Genomic DNA, 19,875 nt, shown 5'->3' with positions numbered 1-19,875 from the left:
GAAACATTAAAAAAAAAAAAAAAAAAGTCATATAACTGACTTGCTCTAATCAGAAGAAAAATATTAGGCTGATTTTTGAACAGGAAGTTTGAAGCTATGACAGCACCCCTCAAGTTAACATTGTTACTTGGACTGTGTTGCAGTTCTGAATAAATAAGTGGAGTTAACTATGCAAGAGCCACCTGCAATGCTGAAGCCTTGAGCAAGAATAAACTCTCCTGGGAAAAAATAGTAAGAGTGAATGGGCAAAAGTTTGAGAACTATGTCTGAAGGAATATCCCCAGGTAGGAAAGCAGGGGGAGGAAACATAACCATGGAGAGAAAAAGAGCAGAAGCAGCTGGGTTTGGACAACAGTATCAAATTATAGAAAAGTGATAAAATGAGAACTGGAAAAACTACTGAACATGACAGAGTTCCTAGGTGATTTTTAAGTAGGCGGTTTTAGCCAACAAAAGGGAAATGGGAGGAGATTACAAATTAAGGAGAAAAATGAAAATTTCATAGATGGATTCACTCAGCCTGGCAGAGTCGCTATTTAAGGAAGGCAACAAAAGAGGAGAGAAGCTATACATGTTAGTAGGTGGGACATTTTTTAAAAGGAAAATTATGAATAAATTTGAAAACTTAGAAATACTAGACAGGAGAAGAAATCTACTTCAGTTCAATTTTTGTGGAATTCATCTTAAAGAAAATTTGGGGTCCAGACTGAGTCCACCCAATTTGATTTTTCTGCCAAACTCCAAGAGAAGTAGGAGACTGAATACAGTTAGTGAAATGGTTAGTAAAGAGAAGCAGGACTGTTCACACTGTCTTCAAATAGATTCACATTTGTATGTCACACATTTCAGGAAGTTTCTGGAAATCTCTTCAGATCCCAATGGCCTCTCCGGTTTCTAAACTCTAGTGTAGTTGTTAACTATTGAGCACTTGGATACTTAGATAATATCCTCTACTACAATATGATAGAATTAATATGTTTGTATTTATTATCATGATATAAGATCCCTTTGTCTATAGACAAAGACATTGTAATGAAGGACAATTGGATTGCACTTAAAATATGTGGAATATATACCATTATCTTCCCCTTAACTATGGTAATGTAAATCCCTTTAATCATAGAATCTCAAACTCTATTTCTATTTTCAGGTCTGCTTCTTTCCCTAATGCTTGGTGTTTTCCTTAATTTTATGAGACATTGCAGCCATCTTTCCCCTTTGCATTTGTAAATTCTCACTATGAAGATAACTTTCTACGTCTCAGATTAGACAGACTCTAGTTAAGTCAAGAGTTCCTGTATTAGTCAGCCAAGAGTGCTAATGCAAAATACCAGAAATTAGTTGGTTTTTATAAAAGGTATTTATTTGGGGTAGGAGCTTACAGACACCAGGCCATAAAGCATAAGTTACTTCCCTCAACAAAGTCTGTGTCCACGTATTGGAGAAAGATGGCTGCTGACATCTGACAGGGTTCAGGCTTCCTGGGTTCCTCTCTTCCCAGGTTTCCCCTTTGGTCTTAGGGTTCCTCTCTTCCCAAGGCTTACTTCTTTCCTGGCTCATGGTTCCTCTATTCCCTAGTCTCCAGCTTCAGCATCAACTTCAACATCAAAACTCTAACATTAAGAACCCTCAACTCTATCCCCTGCCATGTCTTTTTCTCAATGGCCTACTGGCACAAGAGGTTTAGGTCACTACTTAATCAAGGAAACCTATGAATCCAATATAATCTAATATGCCCAGAGAAGATCAGTTTACAAACATAATCCAATATTTCTTTTTGGAATTCATCAATCATATCAAACAGCTACAATTCCTGAATTCCTTTTCACATGATATTCACTTGAGAGGCAGGAATTAGTATTTTTGAAGATTCCCCATCTCCTCTCATAATGTAATTTGTTTGGGATATAGCTTGGGTATCAGAAGTTTTTTTAAAATTTCCAGGTAACTGTAATGTGAAGCATAGCTTAGAAACCAGAAGAGTTACCCTTTTGTCTCTGCCTTATTGTGCATGTGTATCTACCTTGTCTTAGACTGTTGAGTAAAAACTACACAGCTACTACCCCTCTGGGATCCTATTGAGATAAGGGCGATCCATCTCATTAAAACATTTCTCACAGTTATCATAGCCTACACAATAGAACCACCACTGAGCTCTTCAAATGTTCCAGTCTACTTTTCACAATCTTTTAATGCTGTGAAGAAAGGGAGCATCTTTTTTAAAAATGTATATATCAAAGCATGTTTATTGATGGTACCTTGAAATGTACAGGGTTAAATGGTAGGATTGTGTTTCATTAAATGGTCACTTAAAAATCTTAATATGGTTACAAAACTATTTCCAGAACACTTAGTAATAATGTACATTTCTTTACATCCCTGCAGGTTTTTTTTAGTTTATTTTAATTTTTATTTTTTAAAAAGCTTTAGATTACATAAATGTTACATTGAAAATATAGGGGATTCCCATATACCCCATCCCCTTCCCCTCCTATACTTTCCCCCACTGACATCTTTCATTAGTGTTGTACCTTTGTTACAATTTGTGAACACATAGTGGATTATTGCTACTACCCATGGTCTATAGTGTACATTATGGTTTATACTTTGCACCACAAAATTTTATAGGTTTTGACAAAAAATAATGACCTTTATCCACCATTGCAATATCATGCAGAACATTTCTAATGTCCTAAAAATGCTCCATGTTGTTCCTACACTTCCCTCCTCTCAGACCTCTGACAAACATTTCTTTATATTAATGTTACAAGTTCTTCCATTACTAGAATAGTAAGTCTACTTTTGTCCACAGTGGCAGTCCCCCCTTATGTTTGTTCATTCCTCAATCTCGAGGATTTGGGGATGGCGATACCTACTCTTCTTTTGATTGAGAGGGGCTTAGACCCCATGGGGCAGAGGGATGGAACTGTCTTACTTGCACTTGTGGATAGTCTGTTTTGGGGAATGTGTGTTGTCCATTATCATCCTTTTGTTAGATGTCCTGGGTGAGTCCAATGAACTGGAGAGTAGACGTTGACTGCAACTCTGCTGAGGTTCAGGGTTCACTTGGCATATAAACAGCCACAAGATTTAGGTCTCTGGGACACATATTTAATGGGTATAGTGCTAATTATAGGTTCAAATAAAAGAAGCAGAAAAACTATGATTCATTGGGGAGATGAATTATCATACATTGTTACACTGGGGAGATAAGTTACCATATATTCCAAGTTAAAACCCACCTATGGGGTGCTGATACCCTTGGGTTGTCTGCCCTGTCTATAGTGTCTAGATGTCTCTAGAGCCTTCAGGAGCACCTCTGCTTCAGGCACCGTTTACTGTGGCAGTTAGTGAAATCCTCCTGAGATGTGCCTAAGCATAACCTCCGGAATTACCTCATGACGAGTCACTAAAGGACAAATATTGTATGACCTTACTGATATAACCTAAGCATACTGAGCAGACTTACAGAGATAAAGTATGAAGTCTGGAAGATATGTCATCAGTAGACAATGGGCATAGGGTGTGGCAAGCCATAGCTCAATATAGGGAACATCTTCTAGACCCTCTAATGATTTTCTGAGCAAGTAAGTCTGCTAGATCCATTCCAATGTAACTATTTTAGTAACCTGTGACTCATTTTTCAACCCTGTGCTTTTGTAGTTGATACATTTCAATGTCATTGATTATAAGCAATTGTTGAGTTCAGGCTTTGATCAGTTATTTAACAGATCATTAATAGAGACACTCATCTAAGGTGTTGAAACCAACATATTAAAATCCAGATCCTTAGTGTACCCATTAATGCATTCAGTCCAATCAAGTCACGTATCTCTTCTCCCATGGTTCATTACCATTAGAATGTACTCCACAATTGCTTTCTGGGATCCTACTGATAACTGTGAAAAGCTATCTCTTCCCAGTATAGTCTCAATACCTGTTTAGATTACACAGGGCTCTGAGTCTAAGTTTAAACACTGTGGAGGGAGATTATCTTGAGGAGAACTCGTATTAATTTGAGGCAACTGTCTTATACTGTGCTGTGGAAAGACCTATGGAAAGAAGAGCTGGTTCCCTGGAGGAGGGAAAGGAGTGCTTTGTCCAATAAGAGATCAGGAAATTTATAGGTTCAGAGTTCTCAACCTCTGCCATATCTGCCCAAATATCCCTATCCAATATCTCAAGATCCACTGCTTTCCCACTGTGCCCCTATCTGGCATTGTAACACAATTAGTGCTTCAAATCTGTAACCACTGCAATGCATCCTAAATTTGGTCCTCAGCTATAATAGCTCTGCTCGTACTGGAGATAATCTGTTCCTCTAAAGGTGCCATGCAGTCTCCCTGATTCTCCAAATATTTTCTTAATTTCACATTTGTAGACTTTCTGTTCCCCTCCCCCTGTAAACTCTTCAGGGTCTTAGGTAGCAATCTTTAATCAGTACTGTTGGTAGTAATAGGTACTTGTTCTCCCAACACTCTTTCTTTCACCTATACTTCAGTCAGCATTACTATGGGATAATTAGAGTAAATCTGATGATCTTGCTTGACATAGATTACCCATGACCCTTTTCATCACCCTACTCTCCACTAGTAAAGAATTAATCCATCTTCTTATTTACTCATCAGCCAACCCAATACCAGAATACCACTTTAAGTCTTTAAGTGTCAGTTTCCTGAAGTCAGTTCAAGTATCAATTAAGCCTCAGTAGGAGATCGTTGGCACATTCAAAATAGGATAATTTGAAAGTTAATTTTTAAAGGCGCTGTTTACAAAGGTTTGCATGTAGTGTAACCACGAGGGATAATGCTGAGCTAAGTAGCAACAGAGCTCTTACCATTCCAGGGCCAATGGAAAAAGGGCTGCTAGTGGTGTTTACCAGATACCTGAGGGAGAGCCATAGAGAGGGAGTTGTCTTGAGAGGAAAAGTGATTTTTGGTCAAGGAAAAGAGTCAGTTCTTTGCAGGAAATGATCAAGGGGCAAATACACTGGCTGCTTTCTTCTGTTTTCCTCTGTTCTTCTATTACTTTTCACTAGACAGCTCCATTTGAAGCCAGAAAGAATCGTGTTTCCTACACATCCAAGCCCTAGAACAGAGGATGGTTTAGAAAGGTAGAGAGTGGATCGGGAAGGGCAAGATACCCAGCATACCATTTATTAAGAATGACTGCCTGAGCTTATACAATCCTGTATCTAAGAAACAAAGATGTTTTAAGAGGAAAATTGCTCATATTTTAATAGTAGTTACTTTCAATCATATTTTAATCAAGATTTTACGACCTAGAATTTATGTAAAAACTGTTATTTTTAGTGTCTTCTATATGTCAGGCTTTTTCCAAATTTATTGCATTTACTATTTAATTTGATCTGAAAAAAAATTGACATATTGTTAGGTACCACTGGGCCCATTCTGTGTCTCTAAAATTAAGGTTTGAAAAGATAAACTTGTCTACAGTTACACAGATTGTGTTTGGGGATTTAGAATGACTCCTGCTCTGACTCCACAGGCAGAAAAAAACAATAGTATGTATAATATTGGAAACTTGTTAGCAATGATCACTTCCTATGTATATCTTATAATTAAGTGAATATCTTCTATAAGGCAGGCAATTTAACAAGGTTTGTGGTAGCTACAAAGATACGACAGATCTTGGGCTTGATGATTATGGTGGGTAGAAGGTCGGTGTGCATGGAGGGACTGAAGAAATATATGCAGAAGAGGCATGGGTGGGACTGTGGTAGTCACAGTCACGGTGTGACGTGCCAGCATTACATCAGAAAAGCCTTCAGTGGCTGAACAACAAATTGCAGCCTCCAAGAGTAGAGCATTCAAGGGTGGAGAAATCTTAGAAAACTAGATAGAGTCTGAAGATGGGCACCTTTCCTAATAGAAAAACTTGAATAAAATCAAGAACTCTATGTACTTGAAGGTGTGAAGAAGGTATGAGTTTTCCAACACACATAAAATAGATGGTCTGAACTCTCCTGGAATTTGCAGAAAAGTTAGAGTATTGGTATTCACTGGCTGTGCTTAAAATCATATATGGGTGTGACTACTTCACCTCTGACACCAATCCTGTTCTCAGATAGTCCATAATCCCTGGAACTACCCAGGAAAAGTAACCTGCTTTTTGGTATCAGCTGTCTCCCCTACTATCTCTCCTGCAAAATCTCCAGTAAAAACGCTCCTTCACTATATGCAGGCCTTCTGGGAATGTGGGCAATTCTGTCTTTTGAAGACTCCTATTTGGATGATGTGCCAATTCTCCCATGTGGCATTTACCCAGCATCTCTTTAAAAAAGTGTAAGAAGGCAGTACCATTATGTTCTAAGGATGGGCTGGGCAAGCAGCTAAAGGAGGAAAGAAATGGAATACCTCTGAACTGCAACAAAAAATGTGTCCATGTGTGTGAATATATAAATAACCCACACATACACAATTAAAACTGTCAAGAATTATAAAATTTATATTGGGAAAAAATAAAGAAAAAAGTCCAAGCTTGACTTTGCTACTTATCTTTTGAACCACAATAGATTAAATTCTATTAAAATATCTACCAGGACTACGAATTGTAGTTTAATGACTTTTAAAAAGTAATTATAGGGAAGCGGACTTGGCCCAGTGGTTAGGGCGTCCGCCTACTACATGGGAGGTCCACGGTTCAAACCCCAGGCCTCCTTGACCTGTGTGGAGCTGGCTCATGAGCAGTGCTAGTGCTGATGCATGCAAGGAATGCCGTGCCACACAGGGTTGCCCCTCTGTGTAGGGGAGCCCCACGCACAAGGAGTGCACCCTGTAAGGAGAGCTGCCCAGTGCAAAAGAAAGTGCAGCCTGCCCAGGAACGGTGCCGCACACACAGAGAGCTGACACAACAAGATGACACAACAAAAAGAAACACAGATTCCTGTGCCGCTGACAACAGCAGAAGCGGACAAAGAACAACATGCAGCAAAAATAGACACAGAGAACAGACAACTGGGGTGGGGGGAAGGGAAGAGAAATAAATAAATCTTTTTAAAAAAGTAATTGTATAGCCACTATTTTATATTTTAATACTATCTGTGTCTATTTCTTTCTGAGGTGACTAAAACTTGAATGACTACCAATTGTCTTTAGTCTATGACTTAATTATTTAGGAACTCATTGTGATGTTAACCAACTAGGCCAGCTTTTGTTTGACCAAACAACTGCACAGCATAACTTAGCAAAGCTGACAGAAAATTAACCATGGAAGTTACCATGTTCGCAATGTGACTTTGCAATTCCTCTAATAGGAGGTGGAATTTAGTTCCAAAACCCTTGAATCTGGCCTGGCCTCTTGACTTACTTTAGCCAATAGAATGTGGTAGAAGTGAATGTGCCAGTTCTGAGTCTGAGACAAACGTCCTTGCGCCTTTCATTCTCCCCTTTGCTCCTCTGCCTTTCCTATGAGAATACACCTGGGCTATCCCATTAGTAAGTGAGAGAATGCATGGGAGTATGCATCAATAGCATCAATAGCTAACTGATGTACTTCTTTATGCAACACAATTATAGATTACAAAGGTGGGTGACAAGATGACTATGGCTTTATAGGTTGGTTGTATCTTGAACAGTATTCCAGGTTTCACTCATTATAATATCTTGGTTTATTTGGTAACTCTTCAACATAGCTCTTATAGTGGACTCAAATTATTCTGCTGATGGGTTCTTATAGTGGCTAGCAATTTAAGCCACCTTATAAATGCTACCATGATAATGCCCTTTGCCTTCACCATTAATGGGACAACATTAAATGCATTCAATATTTATATCTATTAAAATCTTCACATCTATTCCATCAAGAAGAAAAGAGTTATGTGTTGTGGTCAAGACATACTTTGGGTATAGCAGGTTCATGCATCTCCTTTTATCCTTTGCTAATGTTCTTCCACCAAATGGGATCAGACATTCTTCTCTGAGTAAATTATTTCCAAATTCTATACCAGTTTTCCTCTGTGTGATCTTAAGACTGCCAAAGTATGATAGAATATAAAAATATCCATACCTTACCGGAACCTATCTTGTGAGCAAGGCAATTCCTTGAATCACCTTAAACTGACTAAATCAGCCTATTAAATTCTAATTCAATGAATTCTTTTGACCACAAAAGTTAAGATGTGTGTATATATTCCAAAACATGCCTGATCATATCATATAATTATAACTTTTTACTTAGATTGCCTCTTATATGCTATATTATGCATACTTAATAATGTGTATCTATCCTTTCTAAAGGAATTACCTCCTAACTAGTACTCTCCTACTTACTGTTTTTCTTTTTTCTAAATGACTAAATATTAAAAACCATTAACTGAGATAAACCATGAAATGAATGTCTTTTCCTTACAACCTGCAAAAACTTAATTTACAAGTTTATTTGACCTGACTAATCAAGTTATTGATAGTTTTTCTTACTATCAACTAGACATAGTTAAATTGAATACAAGGCGGAGAGAGGCAATGTTTTCTTGAGAGAGAGAGATGGTTGAGAAGGCATCATTCTGGGGAATTGTTCCAAACTGCTGACACCCCAGATGTGGTTTTATTGGCACACACAGCCTTTAAAACAAATTTGTATTAATCACATTTAAAAATTGGGAAATTTCTCCCAAATAAAAGTATTTCCATCTTTTATTAAATTCAGATAACAAATGCACACTGGGCCCACATGCTTAAATGACAAAAGTCTGCTATAGCCAAATAGCAGCTGCTCCCTTTTGATGGAGAATGAACACTTTAGATCCATCAGTGTCAAATGTTGTACCGCTTGTAGTGTTTGGTTAAGATAAAAGGAAACTAAGAAATTCTTCTTCTTTAAAGACAACAGATTTTTATTCCTTTGCCAAAGGGAAAATAGGGCAATATTTTGGAAGCTTTCAGATAAGAGAATAAAGGGATGAAAACAATTTACAGGTTGGCTTAGCCCATTTATTTGCCTGGTCCCATTTGGCATTTCAGGTTCAACCCCTGGTTTAAGGTTTTAGAAAGATTAGAACTGGACAACAATTTTGCATGACAGATGATAGAAACCACCTTAAACTTCCTTAAAACAAAGTGAATACTTACGTCGTAAATTATTTGGATCCAGAGGTATGAAATGATGGCATCAGTAATATATTTTTTTTGTCTATCTCCTAACCCTGTTATCCTGTTACCCATCTTCTTTAGGCTGGTTCAAGTCATGGATCACTCCAGATTTTCATAATCCTTAGTACCCATAATTCTAGAATATGGAAGAGGGCTTTTTCCCATCTACTCCAAGATCATACCTGAGGGGGCTTTCATTGGCCTTTTTCAGACCACCTGCTGAACCCAATCAATTACTATTGCCATGGGGACATGATGTTCTCTTTGACCAGTCCTGGTTTATCTGCCTGTCCCTGTGTCAAGAGTAGGGAGAGTCAATTTAATATGAAACTTGAAACTCAAGGAATAATATGACCATGAGAAAGAAGAATTCTGTTAATGGAAGAAGGAAAAGAGATTTGGGTCAGGCAAAATAATAGTTGTCCAAGACAGTCACAAATTAAGTTATAACACTAGGGAACTTTGAGGTTATTCAGGAATGCATGTTTGAGTTGCTAAATGACTTTCTAGAATAAAGATGTTGCTCACATATTTTCCAACAAATCTGAATTTTGCATAAAAATATAGTATCTTTCTACAAATGGGACGTTGAGGAAAATAGAGTAAAGGACATTACTAAGGAAGTTAAATAATTCATATTATAAAAGAGAGAATATCATAGCCTGAGCCAGAAGTGATAGCTATCACTGCTAGCTGTGTTACCTTAAGTATGTCACTTATTATATTAAGAGATCAGATTTCATATATTTAAATTCTGAAATATATGGTAGAACATACAAAATATGTACACAAACTTTAAAGACAAGTAATGATGCAAGCACCTTTGTAACTATGTAACTACCACCCAGATTAATAATGAAATACTAGATATGCTTAGATGTCCCTGACATACTCCTCTGTTGTTGCAGCACCTTCTCTCCTAGAATGAATACCACCCTAAATTATTTATTACTCATTCTCTTAATTTCTTTGCATTTTTAATGTATATGTATTTATCTCTAAATTCACATCATTTTTTCAGGTTTTTAAAATTTACATAAATGGTTTTATGTAAATCACTTCTATGATTTATTTTGCTCAACACTATATTTGTAAGTTTCATTAGTGTTGATAAATACAGTTATGTGCATAGAAATTTCGTATTATAATATATTCCTCAAAAATTAGTTTTTATTTATTATAAATTCTTTGTCATTGGGAATGCTTTTCCTTAAAAACTATTTCTCAGTAATTTATATTGCAACCCCCAATTTCATTTGGTTAGAAATGTCATGGCTCATCACTTTCCATGTGTTTACTTTATTTAGTTTTTTAAAATGCAAAACCAGCATGTATAGTGATATAAAAAATTCTAAAAATCTCTGTTCCTTTCCTAAGGAAATTTAATCTGGTGATATTTATAGTGATTACTGATAAAATCTGGCATATTATTACAAATGATTTTCTTAATAATTCCTTGTATGTTTTTTCCTTTTTTGCTTTGGGAAATAATTTCATCTCACTTTTTCTCCTACTAATATTTATCTATTTATGCAATTACATTTAAGGGATTGTCATATAAATTACAACACACTTGTTTTCAATATTGAACTTTATTCAGTACCATTGCTTTCCTTTCAGGCAATAAAATACTCTTAGAACACTTTAATTTCCTCTGCTCTGGACATGTTATTTACCTTCTAGATTTAATTCTGTATATTCTAACCCTTCTGAACATTACATTATCTCTTTTATTCAGTATTTACTTATGTTTACCCATATGTTTATCACTTTCTTTCATCTTAGCCCTTCATCTGGGATCTTTCTTCTTTCAAAGTGTACATCCTTTAGACTTCAGAGCAATTCTGACCCTCTCAATTTTGTCTAAATGCCTTGATTTTGCCATTATTTTTGAAAGAAATTTTATCTGGAAATACAAACTTTTTAGGCTGGCATTTTTCTTTTAGTCTACTAAGGTTACTTTCTGCTGCATTCTGGTTTCTGCTATTGCAGTTGAGACATGAGCTATCCATCAAACTATCACTGCTTTGAAGGATATCTTTTTTTTTCCCTCCAGCTTCTTTAATATTCTCTGTGAGCCATTGATTTTCTGCAATCTTACTGTTGTATCTCCAGGTATGAGTAAATGTATTTATCCCATATGGGATTGTTTGGATGTCATTTCTTATCGACTTTGGAAGGTTCTTAGGCTTTATATCTTCAATTATGTGTCTATCCTATGCTCTCTCTTCTCCTTCTGGAAGTTATAGGTTATATTTGATTCCATCACTCATTGTTTTGTCTCTCTGCATATTGGCTAATTTATTCTGATTTTTTTCTAATTTACTACTTTTCTCTTCATCTGTCTTATCTAATCCACTAAGACTTTAAAATTTATTTTCATATCTAATGTTACTTTGTTTTTTCAGATTTCTGTAGCTATATTTCGTTTTTCAATCCCTGAAGATGTTATCATGCTTGATTTTTATTTTATTTTAATAGCATTGTTAATTTATAATCTGGATCCAACACATCTAACAACTCATTGTAGATTTGTTTCTTTAATATTTTGTATGGTTGATTCTTTAGCATGCTTTCTTGTTTCCTCATATGCTTAATTTATGTTGACTAAGAATTTTCATTGCTTTGGAAAAAATTGGGAATTCTTTGATGAGGATGAAATTAAACACTTCCAGAGAATATTTCCCTTTGCTTCTGCTAAGTCCTAAGGGCAACAGAACTCCATAACTTAATATTTTTACCACTCAGGCTATATGAGTATAGGCTGATAGGGCTTAAAAGTGGTTTCAACTTCTAATGCACTGCATTTATTCTAACTTATCAAAGCTATGGTGGAGATGAAGGAGAGGTTCTAAGATATACAAATTCACAACTTTTATAATAAAATAAATATATCTATATGGAAATTTTATAATAAAATAAAATTACTTAATTAAACTATTTCACTTCTTTAACAAAATAATGTGCAACCAACTAGAGGCAGTGTTTTCAAATTACTTATATCCATTATGGTATTATGTAATGTATCAAAAATTTGTCCAATATGAATTTATCTAACTTTTACAACTAAATATTTCTATCAATATACACATTATACCTTTTATTGTGGTAGAGGCAAAATGCCTTATCTTCTTGATGGCTATCAATAGTTGGTCCATTAGATACCCAGTAGATATAGATTCCCTTTCTTTCCCTGTCTTTCCACTCCTCCCTGTCTCTCTCCTCTTTCTTTTCTCACCCCCTTCCCCCAAAGCCTATGCCCAAAGCTTGTCTAACTCATCACTGAGTTATTGATCTGGTACAAGCACTCTCAAAAGAGTAAGGTTCAGTCTTGGCTGGAGATTCCACCTTCCCCTCTTGGGAAAGTTCCTTGCAGTGGGAGCTACTGTCACTGAGCTATGAAGGCTTAGGGTTTTTATATTTAGCAACCTCCAGAAAGGTAGTCCTAAATACGATAACTAAGCATGTTGTTAATCCAACAAAAATGGTTGTAGGTATACATACATGTAAATTAGGCAACTCTAATATATTGGTCCTAGATGTGATATGTCTATATCTGGCTTAAGTTTTATGTACATGCAAATAAGGTAACCATCATATTTGAGATGCTGTTGAAATATGATGTCCATCCTTAGATATAGCAGCACCCTTAGGTTTGTATTCTAGTGCTACAGCCATAACTGAGATTTGTGCACACACTCCCAGATCTGCTCATTGCTAAATCACTTTTTCTGCATTCCTTAGAGGTTGGAGGTATAGAGATAGGTTTACTCCTTTTTCACCCTTACCTTGAGTGTGTAGCCTTGGAGTTCTAGCTTTTTTGCTTGTGTGTGTATGGCTTCCTATTGGACACTCCACTATGGACAAACCTAGGGCTTATCCATTTTAAGAGAACACAGAATTTCTGAGGCAGTCTCTCCTCTTGTTGTTTTAGGAATAACAGGCAAAAATTCCTGCTTGATAGAACAGGCTTCCATAGTAATTTATAGGAGTTCTATTTTCTCTACAAAGAATTTGTGGCATAAGGGCAGTATTTAGCAGATAAAAGCTGATCTCAAAATTTATTCACAAAACAGAAAATTTTGTAGTACTAACTGAATTAAAAATTACATTCTTGCTGTATTTTTGAAGTTTAAATTAGAAATTAATTTTTAGCTATACTTAAGCCATCTCTTCTTCAAAGGAATTTCATGTGCTCCTGAGCATTATTGTAGAATAGAATTTGCTGATTATTAATTATAGAAGTTTGCTTAGTGCATGTGTCCATGTTGTATTTTGGATTAGGGTAGTGAACTTGAACCAGATTAAAACCTGGGTCATTTGGGTATATTTTACGACTGTCTCTGCTACTGAATATATGAAATGGTCTTATAAACATTCAATTTTATATTTTGCATCAATATTCTATAATATAACAATAGTAAATAGCGCCTTCTTTATTAGACAGCTTTTGCTGTAAATAAAAACTCTAACTAAAAACTTCCTTCTGACTTTCCGCAGCTTACGCTACTGTGGATTCATTTCTCATACACATTCTATATTGGTGACTTTGGATTTGGAGCTCTACTTCTGCTCCAAGCTTAGTATCAGATATAGTTTTGGTCCAGTGCATCCTGTCATTCCAGGACAAAAATGCCTAAGCACACCCATCTGGGAGTTGTTGTCATAGGAGGGTACAGGAACACAAGACAGTGACAGAAATGCCTCCACATGACTAGGTCAGTGTCTGACCAACTGGGCACCATAAATTACCTAAGTTAATACACAAAATTAGGCAACATACCATCTTTCAGTATGTATTTATTGGCATGTTAGGTTTTCTCTTCTATGAATTGTTTGTTAAATTATTTGAGTATTTTATTGTATAGTTTATAGCTAGTTTTCTTATTTATTTGAGAGACTTCTTCATGTACTCTGAACATTAATCTTGCAAATAATCCTCCATTCTGTTATGTATTATTTTAACTTACATTTACAAGTCTTTATGGTTTATGTCTTTTGAGTATTGTCAAAAATTCTCTATCCTAAAGTAATAAATTATTCTGTATTCTCCTCAAGATTCTTTACTTTATATGTGTGGATCTTTTATTCACTTGTAATTTGTACAGTCTGAGATAACTTAATTTCATTTTATGCTATTGTATACACAATTATTCTACCAATATTGTTTATATAACCCATCCTTTTCTCATGAAAATCCGTCTACCTATTTATGTTGATCATCTCTCTCTCATCATAATCTATATAGCTATATCTACATATGTATAAAATCAACCGTTTTCTGTGTCCTCAATTCTGATCCATGGTTCTATGAGTCTCTTCTTGACACTTTCTTATTTATGCTTTATTAAGTACCATAGTATTAAAATAACCATAAAAATTGAAGTTTATATTAAAAGAAAAGTGGGAATTTTAAGGGTGTTACAGAGAATTTAGGAAATAATCTGGGGAGAAATAACTTTACTATATATATATAGATAATCTTTTAACCTATAAACATAGTATAAACTCTCTACATTTTTCAGATCTTCCTCTGGTTTTCACTGTTGTGTTTAGATATGCATATGCTCATGTGTGTGCACAGATACTGTAATTGGTTTATTATGAATGAGAGCTATTTTTAGTTATCCCTAGGTAGAGGGCATTCTTAGTTTTTCTTGATGCTGCATGCAGTAATCTTGCTGAACTACAATTTTAATTCTATTTTCTGTAAATTATCTTCTTTTATGTATATTATTACAAATGAAAATATCATTGCCTTTTCCTTTCTAATTTTTATATTTTTATTTTTCTATTTTATCTTGACTAGAACTCCTGTTGCAATATTGAATAAAACTATTGCTCTATCCTGAATTTAAAAATCCGGCTTCTAAAATTTTAGAAGGACAATCACTACATGTTTTGGATAGATAAATTTATCAGATTATAGAAATTACCTTGTATTCCTAGTTTGCAAAATGTCATATATTACATCACAAGTGTTTGATTTATCAAATACATTTTGGGAGCATTTATTGATGAGACTTTCCCCTATTTGTTAGTGTGCTAATTTTCATTATTCAATTTTCTGCTGTTGCCTGGCATAAATACTGCTTGACTATAATCTTTTTTAAATTACTGCTGCATTAAATTGCTTAGCAGTTTATTTACATTTTTGGCATGTAGTTTCATATGTGGGATTTGCCCATGGATTTTCTTTCTCCTTGATTTGTACTTATATGTTATTTGTTAGCAAAGTTTAACTGTTCTCATAAAACTGGTTGGAGCATTTTCCCTCTATTTCTATACTCTGGGGGAAAAAAGCTATATAACTTATGGTTCTGTTCCTTGATGGTTTGGAAAACTCTCCAGTAAAGTTATCTGGGTCTGTTTCCTTTTAGGGATTAGGAGTGATAGAATATGTTAAAAAAATGAATTTGATTTCTTTCATAGCTGGGACATTATATATTCATTTTTAATCAATTTTGAATATTTTTCAAAATTTTATCTAGAGACAAACATTTAATGTGTTTCACTTAAAATTGTTTAATATCTACTTGGTCTTTAGTTACAGTCTCCTTTTCATTCCTAGTCCTATTTTATAGGTCATTCTCTTTTTTCCTAGTACTTATTTAAGACTTTATTTTTGCTGGAGATTTTTCTGTTTCCTAAGTTTAGTTTCCACCCAAAGAATCAACTTTTGTTAAAATTTGTTCATTGTTTCATTTCTATTCTAATTTGTTTCTTTTTATCTTTAATTTTTTCCTCCCAATTATTTAAATTTACTTCATTTCATTCAATTTTGAGTAGAGCATATAATTATATTCTTTGAAGCCTATATATTTTATTACTAAAAGCCTTTTTCTCTACATCTCGTAAATCTTAATATTAAGTATTTATAGGCTTCTAAATATTTTCTAGTCTTCATTTTAAATTTTCTCTTTAATCCATGGGCTTTTGTAATGTATACTTTCTAATATACTTTTGAATTTTTGATTTTAAAAGACTATACCATAATATCCATGCATTAAAGACCATTCAGACCCAGTCTTTGGGACAGTGAATGTCATGATTGAATTGTTTTTTCTCCCAGTTAACAAAGCTTCAGGCTTATTACTGAAAGATCTTTCTCAGTTTTCTTTCAGTGTAGTTAGGGGGTGTGGGGAAAAAACATCAATTTCAGTAGTTGAGGCTGGCTATGATTTTTAGCCTGATCAGGAGCCTTCTTAGTCCCTTTTCACCTTTTAACCACCAAGTAGTTAATATTGATGGCAACCTCCGCGTGCTCCAGAGCTAGAGCACAGCAGAACTTGAAGCATCAGTCCTCATGTTTACTTTGTAATTTTTTAAGTCCAGATATTTCCTTTTGGTTTTACATTTTTCTATTTTATTCTTCATTGCTAGGTGTCTGGAGTAGATGATCTTGATAAGTATTAACTGATTATATAATCTTGACCAGAAATTGGACCCATTCTTTGCAATTTTTAAAGCACAACACATTCTGACATTTCACAGACCTTTAGTATGTGCTTCATACTTGTCAAACAATAAATCATTTATTTCTTCAGGAGTATTTCTGCACACTTATTTTTGAACACTGAATCACCTGAATTTGGTTCTTTGTTCAAAAACTTAAGCGTTTGGTGAAAGAGAGAATTGAAAAGGTCTTGGAGAGTATACCATAAGTGTAAAGATGGAGATAAACTTAAGAAAGTGCACCTAGTCTTCCAAGGTTGGAGGAAAGGAGGTGAGGGCAGGTATAGTAGTAGATACATTTGCAGAGGACAGAAATTTTAATGAGTTCTATTTTGGCAACTGTGACAATCTCAGTGATGTAGAAGGTAATTCATTGATAGAGATTAAGGGAAGCCTAGAGAACTTGTGGAGAGTAGGTAAGTTTTGGAATAGATTTTTTTTCATTTTAACGTGAGTGCTAGCTGGCCAACCATACTTGAAAGCAAGTGATTTAGAGGTCCCCATATTTAGCAAATATCAATAATTGGGGGTTGGATGTCACTAAACTCCAGGATTTGTGCAGTTGTATGACAATTGTATAACATCATCCAGAAGCCCATATTTAGAGGAGATTGAAGAATCAAAGTTAGAAAATGTAGAGTCTGGGGGGCCCAAAAACAATAAGGCCAGAATGTGGAATGTTAGCAAAAGAGAGTGGTTGCAGTATTGCATTATACTATCTAGAGAAGAAAATCAGACTGTGGGAAGGTTGAGAGAAAAAAAGTTACTTCCATTAGGTTCCTCTGCTGAATTTTTTTTTTAAGATTTATTTATTTATTTATTTCTCTCCCCTTCCCCTTCCCCAGCCCCAGTTGTCTGTTCTCTGTGTCTATTTGCTGCGTCATCTTCTTTGTCCACTTCTGTTGTTGTCAGTGGCACAGGAATCTGTGTTTCTTTTTATTGCATCATCTTGCTGTGTCAGCTCTCCATGTGTGCAGCACCATTCCTGGGCAGGCTGAACTTTCTTTTGCGTTGGGTGGCTCTCCTTATGGGGCACATTCCTCGCGTGTGGGGTTCCCCTGCACGGGAACACCCCTGCATGGCACGGCACTCCTTGCGCGCATCAGCACTGCACACGGGCCAGTTCCACATGTGTCAAGGAGGCCTGGGGTTGAATTTTGAGTGCTTTGAGATCAGAGTCTATACTTCTAGTTATATACCCACAGACTTTCTGACATACCACTGAATCCCATAAGTAGTTTGTTTTTGAGCTGAGTTTAATTTGGAGCAAGATACTTTAATCCCAAAGCTGACAATTGAAAACTCCCACAATTCACAGAAGTCTCTCTGAACAGTGAAAATGAGTTAAAACCACAAGTATCCAGATTATCTTTCATAACCAAATATTTCTGAGGCTATGGAAATTGCTTTCTGAAATGAGTCAAAATGATTTCTATTTCTGGGCAGAAGTCCCCTGGCAGCTTAAAATTTCTCACCTGGATCTCTATAAATCTTTTGTGAACTGTTTTTGGAGATTTTTGAATAAAGGCATCAAAAGTAGAAAGGCTAACATACAATAGAATGGCAGATACATTGTGTTAATCTTTTTCATGTGTGAAATGTAATAGAGGTAGGAAGAAAGAATAGTTACTGATAAAATTTAAAGGAAACCTCAGAGAAACCTTAGTGTGGGTACACTTAAAATTCCTGAAAATAAAAGCAAAAGTATATCCTATCATGAAGCTAAATTCTTCTTTGTTCCATTCTGGCTTTTAAACACAGCATGTGATATGTTATTCTTCGATAACATGAGGTTTAAAAGAAATATAATGCTTGAAGCAAAGCTTTAAAGTTTGAGTGCCCAGTGAAGAGATTGCTATGATTTTTTTTCCTGAGCTTATTTTAGCAACACTTTAAAATATAGCCAGAGTTAATAATTCCCTAATGTACTAAAAATTAATGGATCTATCAAAAGGCAAATATTTTATAGCATTAGTAGAAAATTTTGAAATATAAAATTTAATTATATTGTTGCATTCCATTCCGTTCTAGTGATAATAATATTTTATGGAATTAATATATATTTATTTCATCAGATTAGCTTTGAAAAGTTTATTGTCAGAATTCTAAGATTAAATGGTTATAAAGAATAAGATTTCCACATGAAGGGGTAAAATGTTCTGCAAAAGACAGACTATATTTTTCTGTCTAAACATTTTATTATTTAGTTGTCTTGCATTAAATTTTATGTTTTTTTAAATGAGCTTTGCAAGTAATCACATATCCACACATACTTTATGCGTGTGCATTTTATCTTAAAAATGATAGAGGCAGAAGCTGAGAGAACATTCAAAATTTTGTTAGATCTGGGCACAATGGAACTTAAAGTCCAGGGTGACAAAAGACATTGAAACAACGCTTCATCTGCTACTTCTGCATGCAAACCTTCATGACTCTGGTACCTAGAAGACTGAAAATTTGGGGACCATGGGAACCCACCAGCCACAGCACAGATATTGGCATTCTCCTGATAGGCATGGTGATAGTGAAGTTTCCATTGCAAGCATCTCAAGCAGGCCAATATGAATAAAGGAGACCGGAGAGGGATAACACACATCAGGTCAAAATCTGAGTTTTGGCATTTGGTGTCATAGCAGACCCATCATGGTGGCATCCTTTGGGGGCTTTCAAAATTAATTCTATTCCTCAGATCCAGAGGAATCTCCCTCTGCTTTGAGTCCTGATTGTAATGTATGGTCAGAGGCTCGTTTTTAGCACATCCTACATGCTAATATTTTCCATTCAACAAAAATGCTAGTATCTGGGAAGCAGTCTAATTTCCTCTAATGCCCCAAGTACCTGGAGGAGGAAGAGACAAAAATTACATAGTTGATATATAACTATTAATGTATTTTAAGGTGACAAAATGAGAATTTATTTTCACAGAATTAGCAGAATAGTGGCAAAGATCATACTATTGAGACTAGGTTTGATTATTTTATCAACTTGAGAAAGTTCACAAAGGGTAATATATAGGAAAGTGTTTATGAGAACAAGATATGTATCTCAATCTAAAATCTAAAATAATTACATGCCTCGCTCAATCTGGCTGAGAATATATGCTTCTGAATTTATCTTGACAGTAGTGTGAGAAAAAGAAAGACCTTAAATGACAGATGTTTTTGATGGAAATGAGAAGATTTCTGGGTTAAGCAAGAGATTTAGTCACAACTTCAGCTCTGCTGGAACTGTTTTTAGATCCTTGACAATTTGCTTTTATTCCTCTTCATGTAAGATTCTTTTGTTTTGTTTTGTATTTACATTTCATTCC

The sequence above is a fragment of the Dasypus novemcinctus genome, chromosome 12 (assembly GCF_030445035.2).
Source record: "Dasypus novemcinctus isolate mDasNov1 chromosome 12, mDasNov1.1.hap2, whole genome shotgun sequence".
In the NCBI taxonomy this organism is placed as follows: domain Eukaryota; kingdom Metazoa; phylum Chordata; class Mammalia; order Cingulata; family Dasypodidae; genus Dasypus; species Dasypus novemcinctus.
The sequence above is the reverse complement of the archived record's forward strand: the minus strand, read 5'-3'. Positions refer to the sequence as shown.